Source organism: Embiotoca jacksoni, unplaced genomic scaffold (assembly GCF_022577435.1).
Source record: "Embiotoca jacksoni isolate LCO1_2020_lvr unplaced genomic scaffold, fEmbJac1.0.p SCAF_21, whole genome shotgun sequence".
NCBI classification, from domain to species: Eukaryota; Metazoa; Chordata; class Actinopteri; family Embiotocidae; genus Embiotoca; species Embiotoca jacksoni.
The window spans coordinates 6,537,511-6,556,303 of NW_027185352.1; the positions used below are offsets into that span (position 1 = coordinate 6,537,511).

At 40.6% G+C, this 18,793-nt stretch overlaps 1 protein-coding gene and 1 long non-coding RNA gene across 4 annotated transcripts in view; both read right to left on the reverse strand.

Annotated features, from left to right (window-relative positions):
* The window catches only part of LOC138202537 (monocarboxylate transporter 2-like), a 29,694-nt gene extending 19,885 nt beyond the window's left edge, over positions 1-9,809 (reverse strand). Inside the window, exon 1 of one of the 3 annotated variants that reach the window (XM_069156599.1) lies at positions 9,483-9,809. The gene's annotated coding sequence lies outside the window, so the exon portion shown is untranslated. Of the gene's footprint in view, positions 1-5,650; positions 5,742-8,949; positions 9,394-9,482 lie in introns of those variants that run through there. The other 2 variants (XM_069156601.1, XM_069156600.1) reach the window with 2 other exon arrangements.
* A 697-nt stretch (positions 9,810-10,506) lies between these two features.
* Positions 10,507-17,776, reverse strand: LOC138202699 (uncharacterized). The gene is made up of 3 exons (XR_011178665.1): positions 17,680-17,776; positions 17,305-17,366; positions 10,507-12,158 (listed from the first exon to the last, which is right to left on the reverse strand). It is a non-coding gene; the product is annotated as an uncharacterized lncRNA (long non-coding RNA).
* Between the last annotated feature and the right edge of the window lie 1,017 nt (positions 17,777-18,793).

The following is an 18,793-nucleotide window of genomic DNA, read 5'->3' on the forward strand; positions in this document are numbered from 1 at the left end:
ATATTCTGCTAACCTTTTACACTTCATGCTACAACGGTGACCTCTCCTCAAATCACCATATTTTAAAGACAAAAAGGCAAAATAAATGTGCATAAAAAAAGTCCCTCGTACATTAATGAAAGAATGAACAAAAATGGGAAACTAAACTAGCTTGGGTCTTTTATTTTGTAATGGTGGTTTCAGACAAATTAGAAGCTGTAGCACTGGAAGACTGGTATTAGTAACTATATAGAATTATATTTAATTAATTATATACCTGGTTTCAACTCGGTAAATACAGACAAAACTTCTCCATCTCCAACTAAAACCAGGCTGGTGAATGCAAATATAATCCTCTGAGTAAACATCCCTCGTATTGCCCCTTGAATCAAAATTAGAGATTATGCCTTTTTTTGCAGAGTTCCATACAGTGGGTCTAATCCATGCTAATCAGATTACAGGCTGTCCGCAGCAGCTCTCGGTGGAGATACTGCTTTTGATTGATTGAATGTGACGACAATGCACGAAGGATCCTCAGAACCCATAAGCAGCTTAAATTGATGGCTACGAATATGAAGCTCCAAACACATTGACCATAAAAGAGCAGCCACCGGGTGAAAAAGAAGGGAAACATCCAGAAAAGCTTGACAGCTCTGGTTTTGATAAACCACATAAGTACATAAGAAGTCACACAAAGCAAAGTCATTGTACAGTCGCTACAATGTCAACACTTCCTTCTTGGTTTCTCAGTCCAGATCCTCGTCATGTGGCCTTCACCTCACAAAACGGACCACAAGAGCAGCGGACGGGCTGCATTCAAAACATAGACTGTAGATAAAAGTGTTCGTAGCTTCCGGGTCTGAAAAATGAGGCAGATGCAGAAGTGCCTTAAGCTGCAATACCACCGGGTGCCACTAGAGGTTGGCTCTGAAAAGCCTGCGGCTCCATAGACTCCCATTAGACTCGTCTCCAAAAATTATCAGTCAATAAAATGTCTCCATGAGTTATCTAGGTGTTGTTAGCTAAAGTTGCTTCTTCTTATTGGTTTTCCGGCCGTCCATCTGACAATAATTCCGCTTCAAAATAAGCTTCAAAAAGCCGTGTTTGGGGGGGACGTGTCTGTTTGACTGACACCCTGTGACGTTGTCAGATTATGGCTATCGGTGGGCGGGACGTAGTATCGCTGGGTTTCCAATCAGATCGAGTCAGATCTCCCACTTGCTCTCCCCCATCCCGCCCAAATATGGTCACTACCGGCTCCAAACTGCTCGGAACTAGCAAGATGGCGCCGGCCACAATCTGAACTCCAGGCTTCATAACGGCCGTTCAAAAAAACAAACCACAACGTCACTGCTGGTTGTCGCTTGGTTCGAACCTGACGATTTATAAAAACACAAGCGAGGACGGAGTCAGCTGACCTCTGGTGACAAAAGAAGAACGCGATCCACACCAACAGGAAAGAGCTGTGTATCACTTGAAAGACTATTTTAAGGAGATAAGACTTCAAATCTCCAACCAGAAGTAAATCATTGTCGAGGGGTCCGGTAACAATAAAACTTAATTGATTGGTGTTTTTTCAGAATTTCACCAACAAAGAGGTCAACGGTCAGGAGCTACAGACCAGTATGCCAACACACAACTTTATTCCACTATTAATGGACCGGTCGCCACGGTGAGTATTTGTGTGTGCTACATAATTAATAGGGACCAGCTTGCTGTTGTCATAAAATATGATTAAACACATTAAGTCTGGATTCTGTTTTTCCATCAAGCAGCTTCAAACCTCCATCTGTGCCCACACAGGCACAGTACTGAGCGTAGGTCAACAGCATTTTGGCAGTGTTCAGACACCAACACACAAGGAGAAAGTGATGGGTTTAAAATGGAAAAAAAAATAGACTTGAAGTGTAAATATATGCGTTAGATTTAGATGGTGTACTGGTTACAACAGAAGCGTGTGTGTTCTCTCATATGTGTGAAAGATGAACGACTGATTAAGTCCAGCTGACACACTTCGAGTGTCGACAAGCCTTTCTTCTAAATCTATAATGAACGACACTAAGATTTAACAGGTTAAATTGTTTACCATGTTCACCATCTTTACAAGCACATTACTATGCTGACATGAACTATTTGGCACCATAGACTGCACATAAAAATGGATGTAGTCTCTAAGTAAGCGACAGTGTAGAGCGCAATAGCACTGAGGTCCACTGGGGCTGGCTCCAAGAAAACTCTGGCTCCAATTTGAGCACATGCCTAGTTTGATTGACATGCCGGGGGTGTAGTCAGGTTGCTCGTATAGGTGGGCGGGCGTAGTGTCCTCGGGTTCTCAGTCAGATCCACTCCGGCTCGTCCAAATATGGCCAATTGGCTCCAAAACAACCAAGAGAGCAACAGCCAGTATGTCAGACTCGAGGCTTCAAAACAGCTGCTCATAAAACAATAGGGTGATATCACGGCGGGTTGTTACTTGTTTGGTACTGAGCACCAAGGGCACATGAGGCTTGTTTGGCAGGTATTTGGTCGTAAATCTAAGTATAGCACAAATACAAATCTCGACCTGATGATGGAGATAGAAAACAAGTCAGGATCACCGAAGTCAGTTTGATTAATTCACACTGTACATTATATATATAAACATCCATGAACTGATACAAATTTTTAAATTGTGAAAAACAATGACGAAAATAGTGGTAACCAGAATTCAAACTGTTCTACATTAATCATGACGAGGAATCTACTGAACAAACAACGGAAGAAAACTTCTGCATCTCAGAAGCCAGGAAAAAACTGCAGGTAGAAAAGAACCACAGTTGTGAACACAAGAAGCATCGACATGGACACACACACACAGACACACACACACACACACACACACACACACACACACACACACACACACACACACACACACACACACACACACACACACACACAATGTCCCCTGTGTGCGCTTGAGGTGACCGGCTGCCGTCACCTTGGTGAGTCTATTCAGACAACACACCTCAGTAAGTGAGCAGCAAAGAGAGGCGGGAGGCCAGAAACCAAAATAGTGTTTCTATAATCAAATCATCCAACTGGCAAAAGCTCATCAGACCAGGTGACGTGGTGCTGGACCATGAGAAAAACCCTCTGTATGTGTGTGTGTTTGCAAGTCAGGTGCACACCTTGTGTGTCCTCCAAGGACTTCACTGAGCAGCCCGGCAGGAAGCCCAAAAGAACTGCATTCTTTGTAGCTCGGTGCGACACAGAATCTCAGGTTTAATTCACAACAAGGGACCCCGGTGTTGTGTTTCAGGTTAGCTTCAGTAACGGAGGAAGACATGGGTGTGACTCTCATGGTGAGAGGCTGAAGGCAAACACAACTTCCGCGTGTAGAAACGTGAAACCGGTGCTGCAGCTTGAATTTGGGTTTACAGCGGTTTTGCCACCATCTTTGGCTGTTTCTGCACCCACAAAAATCTGAACTGAGACTTCGGTGGACTTGAGGAAACAAAAAACCAAAAACACACACACCAGGAGCATATGGTGTGTGGCACGGCAATGACGTCCACTGTGTAAATTTGCAGGTGTATTTCAGTTTATTAGGTGGGCCGCTAACCTGGCATTTTGACAGCTAAGTAGGTTCGCTACTTACAATGATCAGTAGCCAGTAAACCTCGCTCCAAAAGTGGAAAACATTTTCTACATAACAGCATGCGCTAATTAGCAAATTTTATAACCACTATGTCATCTGATACAATTGCCATCCACATAATTTACACTCTGTTGGCTGCGTTGTGACTTCATCTGTTTACACATCCGTCATCACTTAGAGAGAAAGGAGCGCCAGAATATCCTTCTCATTTGTTCCTTTCACACAGTGCATCCGTCTGGGGAACAAACCGTTGGCCTATCAGTGCAGACAAAAGCTGGCACATGCAGGTGGAACAGAGTCGTGGGTTGCCAAGTTACAGTAACCTTTAGGTTGAAATTGTCCACGGTGTGTTGATTGTTTTTCGTCGATGATCTGGCAACTGGGGTAAAATCAGACATACAAAACGGGGGATTTCTGAGAGAAACAACAAAACTGGAGGGTACCGATAAACGGCCTTCAAATACTGGAAAACCTGAAAACCCGGGAGAGTTGGCAGGTCTAAACAGATGATTTTTGTGCCTGGATAGGAGCAGTGCAACAAGCTCCAAACACAACATTGCTATAAATTCATAAAATGAGAACGGTGATTAACATTTTCCTATTTACATCCAGCCGATACAAAGCAACATAGGAATCCATTTGGACCTGAAGGTGTCAAATATCAACGCTCCTCACGCTCCGTTTTGGTCTCCACCAACTCCTGAGTGTAAAATATCCTTTAAGAGGTTAAATGCAAAAAAAAAAAAAAAAAAAAAAAAAAATTCACTAGCTAGCGAGTTAACTTTTTTAGTTTTTTGTTTCTGTTCAAGTAGCAGGCAGAGATGGCTGCCTACATCTAGAAACAGCGCTAATGAGCGCAGAGAGAATATACCAGAACAGTAAAGCTGTGGACCCCACATCCAAAACAATAAGCTGCTAGACCCTGAAACCCCTCTGTGAAACTGAGGGGAGATACAGCAACCACTATTCCAACCACTACACAATACAAATTGTCATCTAAATAATTGTTAAAACAATTGATGAGTGTAGTTTTAAACCTTGACATCTCTTTAATGGAATCAATAATTAAAAAAAAAAAAAATCCAGCTTAGATTTGTATAATTATCACCTTCAAATTCCTGGGTAGTATATCAGGAGACTTTCTAGGCAGGTTTTAGGGGTCATAAAAGCAGGAAGAAAAAAACGGAAAATGTACCATCGAAAGGATAACCTCCGCCTTTCCATGGTCTCCTAAATACAATTTTCTTTGACTCATTATTTGCAAAGTGGAGCTACTTTTCCCTTCTGTCACTGGCAGTGGAAGGTGTGAGAGGTTGGTCAGTGCTCACTTAATAATGTGTTTTTAATGTGGACTTTGTGGAGTCTTGTGGGACTTGAATCGTAACCAAGGACAACAGAGGGTCAGCTAAATCAGACTCAGCTCGCAAGAAGACATTAACCTGGAAAAGATGAACTATTTACAGCCTTTCAAACACATGATGTGCCTCTGGAGCAGAGTTTTGTCGAGACCTTGAAATGGCAGAAATATTCAACAGCTTCAGATAAACAAGTGCTGAAAAGCCCCGTCGGACTCTACAAAAGAAAATTTGACCTCTACGGTCAGCGGTTACCAGCATGACCGTCGCTCCAACACCCACTCCACCCAGACCTCACGGGACCTGAAGTTATGGCAACGAAAGATTAGCTCTAAGGTAACCTCCGAGTAACACTGTTCACTTTGTTTTAGAAATAGTTCATCATTAACTCTCACGTTTCTTCCTCTTACAGTGTACCACCACAACCGCCATCTGATCTCAGGTAAACACGCTCGCCTTTGGTCCTCCACACAAACAAACAGGACAAATAGCACAGAAACAATGGCTCCCAGGCCACCATGCAGGGGGTCTTCCTGTAAAATATACTTACACTAGAATACCCTTTCTATTCGATTGTCAGCCTCAATACTTTGAAGCTCTTGAGGTAATTCCTGGGGATGAAAAAAAAAAAACAAAAAAAAAAAAACTTTAAACTGATAAATTTCCATCAACACACCTTTGACTGAGCAGCAAACCTTCTGCCAAGAGAGAAATTTGTTTCCTTACGCTGCAGCCTCTGTCCCACTTCTCCTCGTTGGGGTCATTACAGGCATGAAACAAAAAGATAAATCAACTGTCACCTCCACACAACTAAATCTGTGTGGACACAACAGCATGCCGGGAAGTCGACTTCACTTTTCCATGTGGGCTGCCAACACCCACATTATCATCCAATCCAAAGCTACACACCTCTGAGCGCGTCATGAAGGTCAGACACGGAGTCCTCTTACATTTTTGTCTTGGCAGATTAAACTGAAATGCTAAATGGCTCAAAAAGTAACACAAATCCAGCTCCAGCCAGGTCAGTAAGTCAGGGTACAGCAGAAACAATGAGGCTGCACATCCACCATATAATGGAGACACCATTCGAATTTCACCTCACACCTGGTTTGGCTTTTCTGTACTCACATTTCTTGTTACAATATACAATAAACAATATATCGCCAATAAACTAACAGCTGCCAACATATCGGCCTCTGCCTCTATTATTGTCTTTACAGTTCCTCTCCTAAAATACCTAATTAAAAGTTAATGATTTGCAGGGAGATCAAGTCAATGCAACAGCATAACGCAGTATATATAGAACGAAAATAAATGAACACTAGACATAAGTAAATAATAATAATAATAACAATAAATTTCAGTGCTGGCAAAAATAAACTACATTTATCTAAAATAAGATAAAAGTAAAGCAGAAATTTCAGGCTTATGTTCTCATTTCCTTTTAAATAAAAAAAGATCAGTCTCTCTGTCAGTCTCTCTATTTTACCATTTGATTTTAATTGATATGTTGTTTAGATATAATGTCAGATTTGAAGGGAAATCTACTGAATGCATTTTTACAAAACATTAAGAGGTGTGTTCTTCTTCTTCCTGAGCAAACAGAACCACTGGAGATTGTAGTTTGATGATGATGGGTGTACTTGAGTGTTGTAACCTATGTTCTTAGTATATTACTCTGCTCTTCATCAGGATGTGTTTGCACATAACCAGCTTCACCCTGGGAAAGTGGAAAAAGGTCCTGATTTTGAAACCTGATCTTTATCTGAAACTGCATTTACTTACATCTACTCGTAACCACAAAGTACACACAGGAGCACCACCCGGTCTGGGGTCACTGATACAGTACTGAACACAAGTTAGGATGTTTAGATTGTTATCCTTTAATATCTAACGGGTCATTCTGCAGCCAGACAACGAGTTCAAACGTACAGATAAAGTCAGAAAGAGGTTTCTTCAGTTACAAGACAAACAAAGCAAGACGGGGTGTGTCCCCCGAAGGGCAACATGTTCTCAAAGGTGATGCCTGTCAGACAAATACTTTGGAAAAACTGTGCATGAGTGTCCCAAAAAGAACTGGTTCCCCTGCTTCTGGATATATTTGAGTACAACCTTTACAAATAATATTAATTATGATAAACATGTCAGGCCCCTGAGTAATGGGACCGGCATCTCAGTCAGAAAAAAAAAAAAAAAAAAAAGTCCTAATATTCCCACCAACGCTGCTTTTCTGAGAAAATACCATTGTGGACATTGTCAACCAAACACTGTTTAGGTTACCTGCATAAGGAAACTAATGCATGCAGGACAACATTTAAAACAAGAAAAGCAGGACAGAAACCAAATAGTGGACAATGCAGACAGTCTTGATGACCGTCCAACCCGGAGGTCAAGAAACACAATTTAAGTGAAAGAAACAATGTCAGGAGGCGCCACAAAACTCCCAAAATAAGGCAAAACACAAACACAAGCTGCAGCCAGCAGCCATCTATCCGAGCTTCAGGAAGTAGCTGCACCTGGCCAAGACGTAGTCTGGCACAACCCCTCATAAAACCACACTGTTGTTGACACACTTCACTCTGTGTGCAGATTAAACAAAGGAGGTACAACGTGTTGAATTCGTCAGCCTTAGAGGAGCTGGGTGATGGATTTTTTTTAATTTATTTTTTTTTACTTTGGAGAGAGCCAGGCCAGTTTCCAGTCTTCATGCTAAACTAAGCTTACTGGCTTTATATTTATCGTATTGAAATAGAAATGGTGTCAAACATCTCATTGCACTGTCATCAAGAAAGGGAATACAAGTATTTTAAAAAAAAAATTCAATTTAAGTTAAATTCACTTTACACTTGGGGGACACCTGTAAAAAGTTTTGCAACCAATGAGCTGATGATTTATTATGCTTTAATGGGAATTCATCTTATTCCAAGACTTTGGTTGCTCACGTCCCTTCACTGTCCACAACTTCAAATGTCTGAATTAAAGTTCATGATTTATGGGGAGATTAAACCAGTACAGCAGCATGAATCATGACATCGTCTCAAAATAAATTAACTATAAATATAAATGAATGTCAATTGTCAAATAAAAGGAGGATTTTCTTTCCTTTGGGGGGAGAGAGAGAGAGAGAGAGAGAGAGCCACAGGCCAGCTGTTTCCCAGTTCTCTGTTTTCATGCTAAACTAAGCTAAGCTAACTGGCTGCTGGCAGTAGCTTCATATTTATCGTACAGAAACAGACATCATATCAAACATGTCATTAAACTCTGAGCAAGAAAGTGAACACGAGTATTTCCATTTCAATTTGGGAGCCACATGTAAAGGTGTCGCTACCAATGAGCCTCCGTAGGGCTGATCAACTAATAAACTACTGTATCGCATCATGTGAATTCATCTTAGTGGAAGACTTTGGTTGGTTCACTGTCTTCAACAGACGTCTTTCCAAACAAGCTCCTGTAATTGATTTGTCTTGGCGACTCCTTAAAAGGGTTTGTTTGAAGTGTTGAGGCTACTTTTAAAGCAGGATGTGTACATTTGGAAATGACACAGTCTGCCTCCTGCAAATGAAAAGTTGAATTCATAAGAAATGTAACAAACCTTGGTTTACTTTTGGCCACAGTGGCCGCTGTTCAGTAAATACACAGACCGGCTTTAAAGGCTTGTGATGCTCTGCCACAACAAACCGTTTACAATGAACTGGTGGGGGGGGGGGGGGGGGGGGGGGCACTTGCGACCTGAATACAAGCCTGTGTGGATTTTAATTATTCAAGTTAAATAAAATAGAGGGATGGACTTTTCAGAGGTTGCCCGCAGAATGAGGCATGTGAAGCTATATTTACAGCCCACCAGCTGACCAGGAGTGAAACAACACCCTCCACTTGTGACAAACCTGCTGTGGAAAAAAAATAAAATAAAAGAATCATCACACGCTTGGATAATAATAATAATAAACTTAATATGATGCGTCTTTTTGTGAATACCTGTGAAGTTGGATCCACGTCAGAAAAACTACAGCTGAAAAGGTGATGCAACAACAGTGACTCCTCAGCACTGCAGCCTAATCATATGATGCTGCTGATGTAAGGACAGTGACCGGATGAAGCCAGTCTTAATGCCCAGGGCCTACCACAGCTAACCCGGCCGCTCAAAGAAGCTCCAAAAATGGTATCTATTTATGTTTTATGCAACACATTCCTCTCCGTGAACTGACCGCCGGGCAGCAGACAGGATTTCCACAACCCCTCCAAAGGCCCCTGAACGCATCATAAAATGTAGATGCCAACCATCCAGCAGGGACACTTCCACAGCCTTAAAGCCTTGCTCTTGGTATAGTTCTCATTCATCGCAGCACATGATCATCCCTGCATACGGCGACGTCCCTCTAACGCCCAAAGCTCGGTTAATCCTCCTGATCACCGACAGCGGAGGCTCGTCTCTCGGCGCCATCAACGAGAAAAAGAAAGGAAAAAAAAAAAGAGGAAAAAAAAAAAGAAAGAATTTAACGTTGCTTTACCTTTGGAGGAATGTGTGTGTGTGTGTGTCCTGCGCAGGCGTCCGGCTCTGTGACCTTGGGAGCAGAAAGATGCGTGTGTCTGTGCGGTGGACGGCTCCGTGTTTAAATTTCCTGAGCGAGCCGCTGCCTGACGCGGAGCTGCGGCGCGCTGCGGAGGGGCGCTGCGCCGCGCCGCGCTGCGCTGCGCCCCTGCCGCGCCGCGCCGCGCCTGCCTCCGTCTCTGTTGTCGAGCCCAGCGGATCCACGGGACTCCGTCACTCGCTACTCAGTGCTCGTAACACCCTTGACTCCTCCACCCTGCTCTCTGTAAGGTTGTGTTGTAGGCTGGAGAGTGGGAGGAAAGCGGGGCTATGACTAATGTTGGTTACTCGTTTAGATGGTTTCAAATGTCAAAACATGGTGAAACTGGCAATTATTACTTCCCAGAATCCACAGTACTTCATTTACCATCATAGAAACACAAGCAACACTCACAACTGAGAAGTTGGAACAACATAATGAAAATGAATCTATTAAATAACAAATATAATACTTTTCTTGTCAATCGACTCGATTCTTTGTTTCAGCTCTAAAACACAAAGGTTATTAAAGGTCTTAAATCACATAATGAACACTAGCAACAATAATAACAAGAAGAAGAACAGTTTGTTACTGAAGGGAGTTAAAAGTGTCAATTGCTGCACCAAAATCAGAAAGTAAGACATGAAAGTGGTTGAATAAATCAGATGAAAATATGTAATATAGTTGTAATTCACATAAATGTGATTCTTTTTTTTATTTATTTATCAGCTGTCATCAAGTGTTTCAGCTCTAAATTGCATGGATATTCAATATTTGTCTGAATACTACTGATATTTTTTTATTGTCGTCATTAAAACTATAAACTATTAAAGTTTATTGTTTAAATTGAAAGTAAGGTGAAGGCAATTGCTCATTAACATAAAGCACTGAGAAGGTTCAACTATCAATTGAAGTTTAATGTTATATGGAGCTCAAATATTATTTCCCACGTGATCACGGAAAGTAGTTGAACTGGGATGCAATGAGAATAAAACAGTTGAAAGTTTATTGGTTCACAAAATGATTCTCAAGCGGTAGAAATTAAAATATCTAGCGTCTTGAATATAATTTTTTTTGCTTGATGTAATTATTTTCAACACAACTGCTGCTGGGACTCCAAACATTACTGCAACCTTTTCTGAATACAACTATGACGCGTGTTTGCTGCATCACATTTGCAGTTAAACCATTTTAATCAGCGCAGCCCCGTTTCAGCATGTAACAGACCTGCCAGTCCACTAGAGGGCAGGGTGTCTTTGTGACACCTGGCGTTGGCTTGACATGAGAAGAAGACACCTGTCAAGTGAAACAGGTAACAAGATGGAGGTCAGTCGATGAACGTCACTCGACGGCGATCATCGAGTCCAACGGCTGTGAAGTCCTCAAAAGGAAGCTGCAGCGGTGCTGAGGGATGTTCGTACAGGAGGCGAGCTTTGAGTTCGGTACAAGATGTTGAATTCTTAAGTATCACGTGATTTTTGTGTGTCCGCGTGTTGTTTTTCCATCTGTTCACGTGCTTTTCCACGTTGTTTATTATCTTAAACCACATGGATTTTGACGCCTCTTAATGCAAAACCGTGACACTGATACGCTGCCCTCTAGTGGACTGAAAGATTACTGACAGAAAATGAAATTGCATTTAAAATGGTAGGATTTGAAGTGCGATAACTGAGGGAAGTTGAAGCATCAGACAGTTAAAATGCTAAAACGAGTTGAAGATTCAGTTAAACTTGAAGTCAGCTGATGTTTCACCCCTCGAGGCAGTCGAGCTCAATACCGAGAGATGATGTGAATTAAATCAGAAGAAATGAAAACAGATGAAATGTCAAATCAGCAGCGGATTGATTTTCGGAATCCGATTTTCACTTCTTCGGCGGCGTGTGGGATCCATCGTTCCTCCCAAACGCTCTTTTGCGTGTACGAAGCCGCTGGCGTCACCAGCAGAAAACTCAATCTGGGTCATCGGAGCTCAATCCAAGGGATTAATTTGAATGGTTCACAGTGAAGCTTCTGCATATGCTGACACCGACTTGGCAAATGTAACGAATAAATGAGTACAACAAAGGTACAGCGATATTCATGAGGAGTTCAAGCTGACCCGTTTCTAATCTACACTCATTTGTTACTTTAAATCAACAGGAATAAAAGAGAATAAATTAATTCAATTTAAAGCATTACGGCATCTTTACTCTTGAGAATAATTGAGAACTGAATTGCTTTTTTAAAATGAAACTATTATTCTTCTGTCTCTAGTTGAAAACGCTCCCGATCTGAAGGACACCAACAGCATCAGCTTTTATTTCTCTTATTTCTTCATGATAAGTGTTTTTTTTTTTTGTGGTTATTTTTATTTTCAGTAGAGATTTGCAAGACAATCACCACCTCCAGCCTCGTCTCGCACTTTTCTTTAATTCCCCGTTTGAGTCCTCTTTAAATTTATTCTGCATTCAGGGTCGAGAACAAAAAGGAACAAGCGGCAGAACAAATTCCACATCGTCAGTCGCGTCTTGCTTTGTGTATTTTCTGAAGTTGTTTTTTTGGGGGTCTGCTCACAACAAATCGGATTCCTCTTCCCACAACTTAAGCAAGGACTTCCTCTGTGGTGCTTCTTCCTAGCTGAGGACAGAAGAACAAAAACCTGCTGTATTTTGTAATAAAAGAGAATTCACAAATACAAGCGGTCTGTTTTTTTTTTAATTGGGAGAGAATGAACCCCAACAACTTCAAACTTTTACATTTTGTGCAAGCGGTGACACCAACCGGTCAAAACATTGCATTTAAACCAGATTAAATGTACATTGGAAAGACTTGAATGTGAAGTGTGTTCTGTGATTGTAATGTTGATATTAACGTTGAATGTTAACGTTTTAAATGCGTGTATCTTTGTCTCTCGTCTGAATGTTTTCATTATTTGTGACACTGCAAATTGAGCTGCTGTCATGCAAGAAAACAATTATACTCTTCCCACAATGAAGTATACTCATCATCATATTCCATAATTATGAGGCATTGTCTTTAAAACAAACAACAGCAGCAGCGACCTTGTTTCTCAGGAGCAGTGCTTCGGAAACTGGTCAGAGCCGGTTCTCTACAGCACATGAACACATTTAAAATAAAACGTTTTAATCTAAACACCATTTTTTTTTTTTTCCTATTTGGCCGTTTGCCTCCCTTTTACCCACAATGCCTTGTGTTCTGAGGTCTTTCTTGAGGCATGTTATTTGCTGAATCGCATCCTTTCTGCACGAACAAACGAACCTAAACTAAAAGAGAAGAGTGCGTCCTTGTCGGCTCAGAGGATGCTCGCTCTTCGCTCGTCCCAAAAGTCCATCATTCATTTTGTATTTCTAAATAGCATCAGCAGTAAAACTTGCCGGGACGTTTTGACATTTATTTCTACCTGGAAAATGAGCAGCATTTACAGGGAATCACAGGACTACCAGTTCCAGGAGGTATATCCTGCTCCAATCGAAGGTGCAGTTTTTGAAAGAGAGGATTTAAACATCTTGAAGAATCTCGTGTTTTCTCCACATCAATGATTCAGCAGCTCTTTCCAACGATGCCTCTGCAGTTTGGTTGTTGACGTTTTTGCCTATTAAGAGCTTTGAAAACTAGGACAGTGCTTATTTTCAGACATCTTTAATGTCTGGCCAAAACTGCTAATGGTCGTTCAACCCAATAAGCTGCACGTATGCAGCACAAGTTGTATTGTCATGAGATTTCTGGATGCGTCACCTTCTCACAACTATTTGTTATTGCAAAAGATTATAAGTATTTCACAGAAGATCACGAGCTGAATTACCAAAACAAAAAGCCTCAAGTCTGGTGCTTTTCTATATTTCTTCACCGTAATGCCACGAAAGGACCAAAACCAGGACTTCAGTCCTTTCCTCATTTTTATGTCTCCCAGCCTCAGATCTTTAAAAGTCAGTCATAGATGTGTATTTGCACTTTTAACGCTCGTGTCTCGTTGATTGTTTTCACTTCCTCGCTGTTTTCTATAAGAGCCCCCAAAAAAACCTGTAAAATAATCCCTTCTTTCACGTTTCTTTCCTTTCCGACCTCATTAAAACCCAGTTTGTTGAAAACTGGTGTTTCCCCTCGACGCCCAGTGAGCTCTCATATTTAATGAAGCCGAGACAATATACAACAATAAAGAATTGTTATCACACAAACGCGAATATGTCATAAAGGCACGGCAAATATCATATTTTTGTTCTCCATTTACTTGTATAAGAGCTATAAAACTCCATCAACAGAAATCCTAAAGAGTTTGTTTTGTAGGTGAAGTATATATTTCTATTATAAAATATATATAAATATCCACCTTATTTAAATATGTTCTACCTCAAACATTAGCGCTAAAAAAGACTCAAAAGACGTATTTGCTTGAGTGTCGTAGTTTTACGATTAAAAAGTCCCTCGAACGGTGTGATGGACTGTTTTCAGCGGTGGATTCATTCATATTTGACGCTTTAGTAGTGAGTTTTTTATAATGAAGGATCATCTCAGCAGCCTTGTTATTGCAATCGACGATATGAATATGTTGTGACACATTGGCATGTTTTAATCACTTGTAAGACTGTGTGCTTATTTGCTCGACTTAATGGGATTTAGTTTCACTCTAATCTGGCTGTTATTAGAGTTTCATTGTGATCCGTGTCTCACCTTTGTCCTACTTTTCGATTTGATAATAAAAACAACAACAAAACGTTTTCATACAACCTCCTCAGACACATCCACTACGGATTCAAAGAAATCTGCGTTCCAGCTGCTGCTTTCATCTCAATAAAGCAGAGTGCTGCTGTAGCGTACGAGTTCACACGATCCCCGCTGTTTGAAACGTTAGACAATAAGCTTTCAGGTGGCTCGATAAAAAACACAAACATGGAAGCTCAGTTATGGAAGCTCGGCGCTCCCAACATCCAAACAAGAAACTTCAGACAAGCTCACGCTGTCGGGGCAGAGTTGCGGCGCCCGGGGCAACCGCCAAGAAAAATATGTTTTTTTTGTCTTACAATAGAGAAGCTACGCTTGAGATGGAAGGGATGCAGAATTTAGGGCGAACGTGACGCTTGAGATGAAATAGAAAGATTAAAATCAAAACATTGCTGTTATAAACATTTGTCTCACCTTTGCCACACTTTATTTCGAATGCCTCATTAAAACCAGCAGGAAACGTTTTATTACTTAATAATTATTGTAATAAAACTGAAGATCAGTTCAGCGTGTTTTCTATGAAAGGTTTGATGGTACATTTCAACGAGTACTGAATTTGAAGGTATTTGTGCTTTACTTGAGTTTTTCCAGTTAAAGCTATTTCATCTTTCCACTCGCCGATATTTTAGAGGCAAATATGATTTGTTCTACTCCACTGCATTTATTTGACAGCTTCAGTTACTTTTCATATCAAGATATGACACAATGGATATTACGTTAAACTTTTAAAATACAACATGTTGATGAAACTGTTAAAAGGTCTCCAACTTGATGTCTTTTGCCGAGGTCACATTTCAGGTGTCTGCGAGTTGCTAACAACTCCACCAGTTGCAGATTTCTCACAAACCCTCTCGTATGGTTTCATTTCTACAAATATTGAGAGGATGTAGCGTCTCTGCAGACTGAACAAACTCATGCAAAAGAGAAGGTTTATAATCACTTGTGGTGCCGAGCGCTTTCTCACGTGACAGGATGCAAAACTGTGGTGACGCAGTGGAAATAGTGAAAACCACAAACACTAAAACAATGTACACATAACATCTGTGGCGTTTAGAGAACTGAAGACACAAACACGTTGCATTCTGGGAGAAACTCGTCGCCGACCACAACACACTACTTTTAACATTTGGCTGCTCATACTTTTCTACTTTCATGTCGGACTTTCCTCATAATGGAGGATATTCACATCGCTGTATGTTATTTTTTAAATTATTTAAACATGTTGAAAGACCTGAATGCTTCCCATGTCCATTACATTCGGTCCAATTCCCAGAAAATATAAAGTGTAATTGCATCCAGAGTAGTCCACGGTAATAGATTATTGTTTCACTCTTGAGGGAGCCATTATTCACTTGTTTGCTGCAGTGAATCACATTTGAACCGACTGATTTCACTGGTCAGCTCTCAGGAGGAAACGTGAGGCACAACGGATGGAAAACCGACGAGTAATATCAGTTCAGTCTCTTCAAAGGAGATAAGACAAAAGAGACGGCCGTATGGAGTTCATTTCTCCATCAGATCAGTAGAACAAATACAAGTATTTCTATCGCGTCATGGTTCTGTCTTTGTTTGTCAGGTGTCATGTTTCACTTTACATGTATTTTACTTCCTGCCCTGTTTTTTCCCCACTAGTTTTTAACTCCTATCGTAGCTAGTTAACTCCTATCACAGCTAGTTAACTCCTATCATGTGCGAGTTTGCCAATTCCTGGGGTGTTTTTTTGTTGTTTTTTTGTTTGTCTGAAACTTTCTGAATTGAATAAAGCTTACATTATGCTTCAACTTCTTGTGTCTTGTGTTTTGGTCCTCTTCCCTTGAGTAACCACACAAAACTGAAGCGATCTGAGCTTTGAACATACACAGTAATAGCAGCAGGGGATTGTGATAGGTTGTGAAGACATACATTCAACTGAGATATTTGTTTCAAGGCTTTGAGATTACCAAAAGTTTTGACGTAAACAAATATGGCTCATATGGCTTCAGTTGGTGTTGGCTGTATGGCTGAGTTTGGTTGATTTAATGACAATGTAAACCAACAAAACACAGCCTGCTTAAAGGAAGACACACACTGGTCTTCTCACTGACACTAACAACCAGGTGTGTTTATTCAATAAGACAAGTGGTGTCTCACCGCATCCACAACTAAATGGAGAAATTGGATCTTTTATGTCACTACATGTGTTGGTTATTAAAAACAGTATCATGTCTGCCAGTACCTTTTGCCTTTTTTTAGATGATCCTCTCAGATGGACATTAGACAATGACAGCACACACACGTGGACGTGACACACCCCGCCAGCAGAGGGCGGTGTGGTCACTTCATCCACAAGGTCACATGTGAACAAAGGGTTGTTTTTTTTAGTGTCCTCAGAGGACCCTAGGGTTTCTTCAGGTTGTGTCATGAAATGAGAAACCTGAAAGCATTTTGGTTCATTCATCGCTCAAAAGACATCTTGTCTCAGTTTCTCAAGTATTTGTTTTCCACACAGACCTTGGTTTATTGTTTATAGCACTACGTAGAGGACAAGTCATGAATACAAAATGTCTGAAAGAGACTGAAAGAAACTGTGGAATCTCTGAAAACTGATACGTTGAATCTGGAAATTATTCTCTTGTTCATTTGTGTCCTTTGTAATCTTTCAATCAAGCGAGAGGTGGATTGTACCAAAGTGGTTGATGTTAAACTTCATGATGCGTGAACTATATTCAGTGTGCGTAACCTCACCTTGCACTGCAATGTAACCGCTGTGGTGACGAGACCCATTTAAATGTGCGTGATCTTTAATTGGGGGATTTCAAAGGCTTTAAAATAAATGTGAGGTTGGGGTTGTATGAAAAAAACACCGTAGGTTCAGTGAAGCTTTTAAAAATGGTTCACATTTGTTTTCTCGTCCATCCAGATTACGAGGAGAGCCCCTTTTTTTTTTTTTAAAGCAGCTTGATGGGCGACAAAATTTACAATCCCCTGTCACGATTCACGGGAATTAGGACCCGAAGGCACGACAGAGACGGGAGGACATTGGCAGCAAAAGAGGTTCACTTACAAACAATGGGGCTCAAGTATAGTCCGGGTTTGTGTGTTCACGTCGCAGGCTGTTCTCCATCTCTAATAAACAAGAAATAATCTTAATCTTCTCTCTTCATTTAAAGAAACTCTCACATCAAAATCACATGACTAATATTCGAGTAAGTGATTCACAATGTACACATCCACCTGTCTGTCGTTAAGAAACACAATTAGTTCAGTTACGCTGACCACAATGAACAACAACAAACATTTTAAATAACTTTCAAAGAACCCATATTATTACCCCAAAACTTGAAATAAACAGATTCAGTAAAGTTACGTGCCTCGAGGAGCTTCAGTGACAGTAAAATAAAATATGATCGTAAGGCCGACATTTTGTTACACGGCTTACCTGAGAGCGAGTGAGAGACTCCATTGAGGGGGACAGACGCGTTTCTAAACCTGAATAAACCAGCTATTTTCGACAGGAAACTTTGAGACTACTTTTAAAGTTCTTAGAAACGCATTGTGATGATTATTCACCCGTTGCGTAGAGGAAGCCAGAGGAAAGAGACGTGAGATGTGTCCGCTGTTCTCGTCTGAGGAGCGGAAGTCTCGCGCAGCTTCACCTCAACCTAAACGGTTACGCCCCCTTGTGTCGCAATTAAGTAACTGCGCCTTCAGAGTTACAACTTAAAATCACGAAATAATGCATTAAAATCTGCCTCCCCCCCCCCCCCCCCCCACACACACTAATAATTACATAAAATATCTTAACAATTGTGACCGTACATCTGTGGGCGTCACAGACACTTTTAAGATAGATGTGAACCTGTCATTTAAAACGCATACTGTGCATAATGTGTAACAAGCACTATATAAAAATCAAAAGTTGCCTGAAGGTATATTTGGAAATGTTGGGTTCAGGATGGTTCTTGCCAGCGAAAACTGAAAAATCTGCCTGAGCTGAACATCCGCATATTTGTGAATGTCGAGTTTGGTTTCTTCCCTTACAGTATTTAAGATTTGGAAATGTTGTAAATATAATTTTTTCATTTGCCATTGTGTTGATGTACAAAAGTGGATATAGCCTCCTTTTACAATATATTTCATGTGGATGCCTCAAAATTTAATTTGGTTTCATGATCATAGAAATGAACAAAAAAGGTGGGAAAAATCAAAAAAAAATTAAGAAAGGTTTGACACATTTGAATACATTTCTTCTTTATTTTTCCACCCTTCAGTCCAATGTAGGAAAAAGATGGAAAACATTTGTAATCATGATTTTACTCCCAGAGTTCTTGAAAGCATGACAAATTATGATGAAGAAACCTTTTTTAAATTACTGTATTTGTTTCTGTAAATGAACAGCAATGTACAGATAAACAAAAGCACTGATTATTATTATTAACTCTCCGCAGTGATCTGCAGTCAATGCTCTGCTTTTCATTGACACTCCCTCCTTCCATAAATATATAAATGCAACTAAAACTAAGGCAGATGTTTCAAAAAAAAAAAGAAAAGCA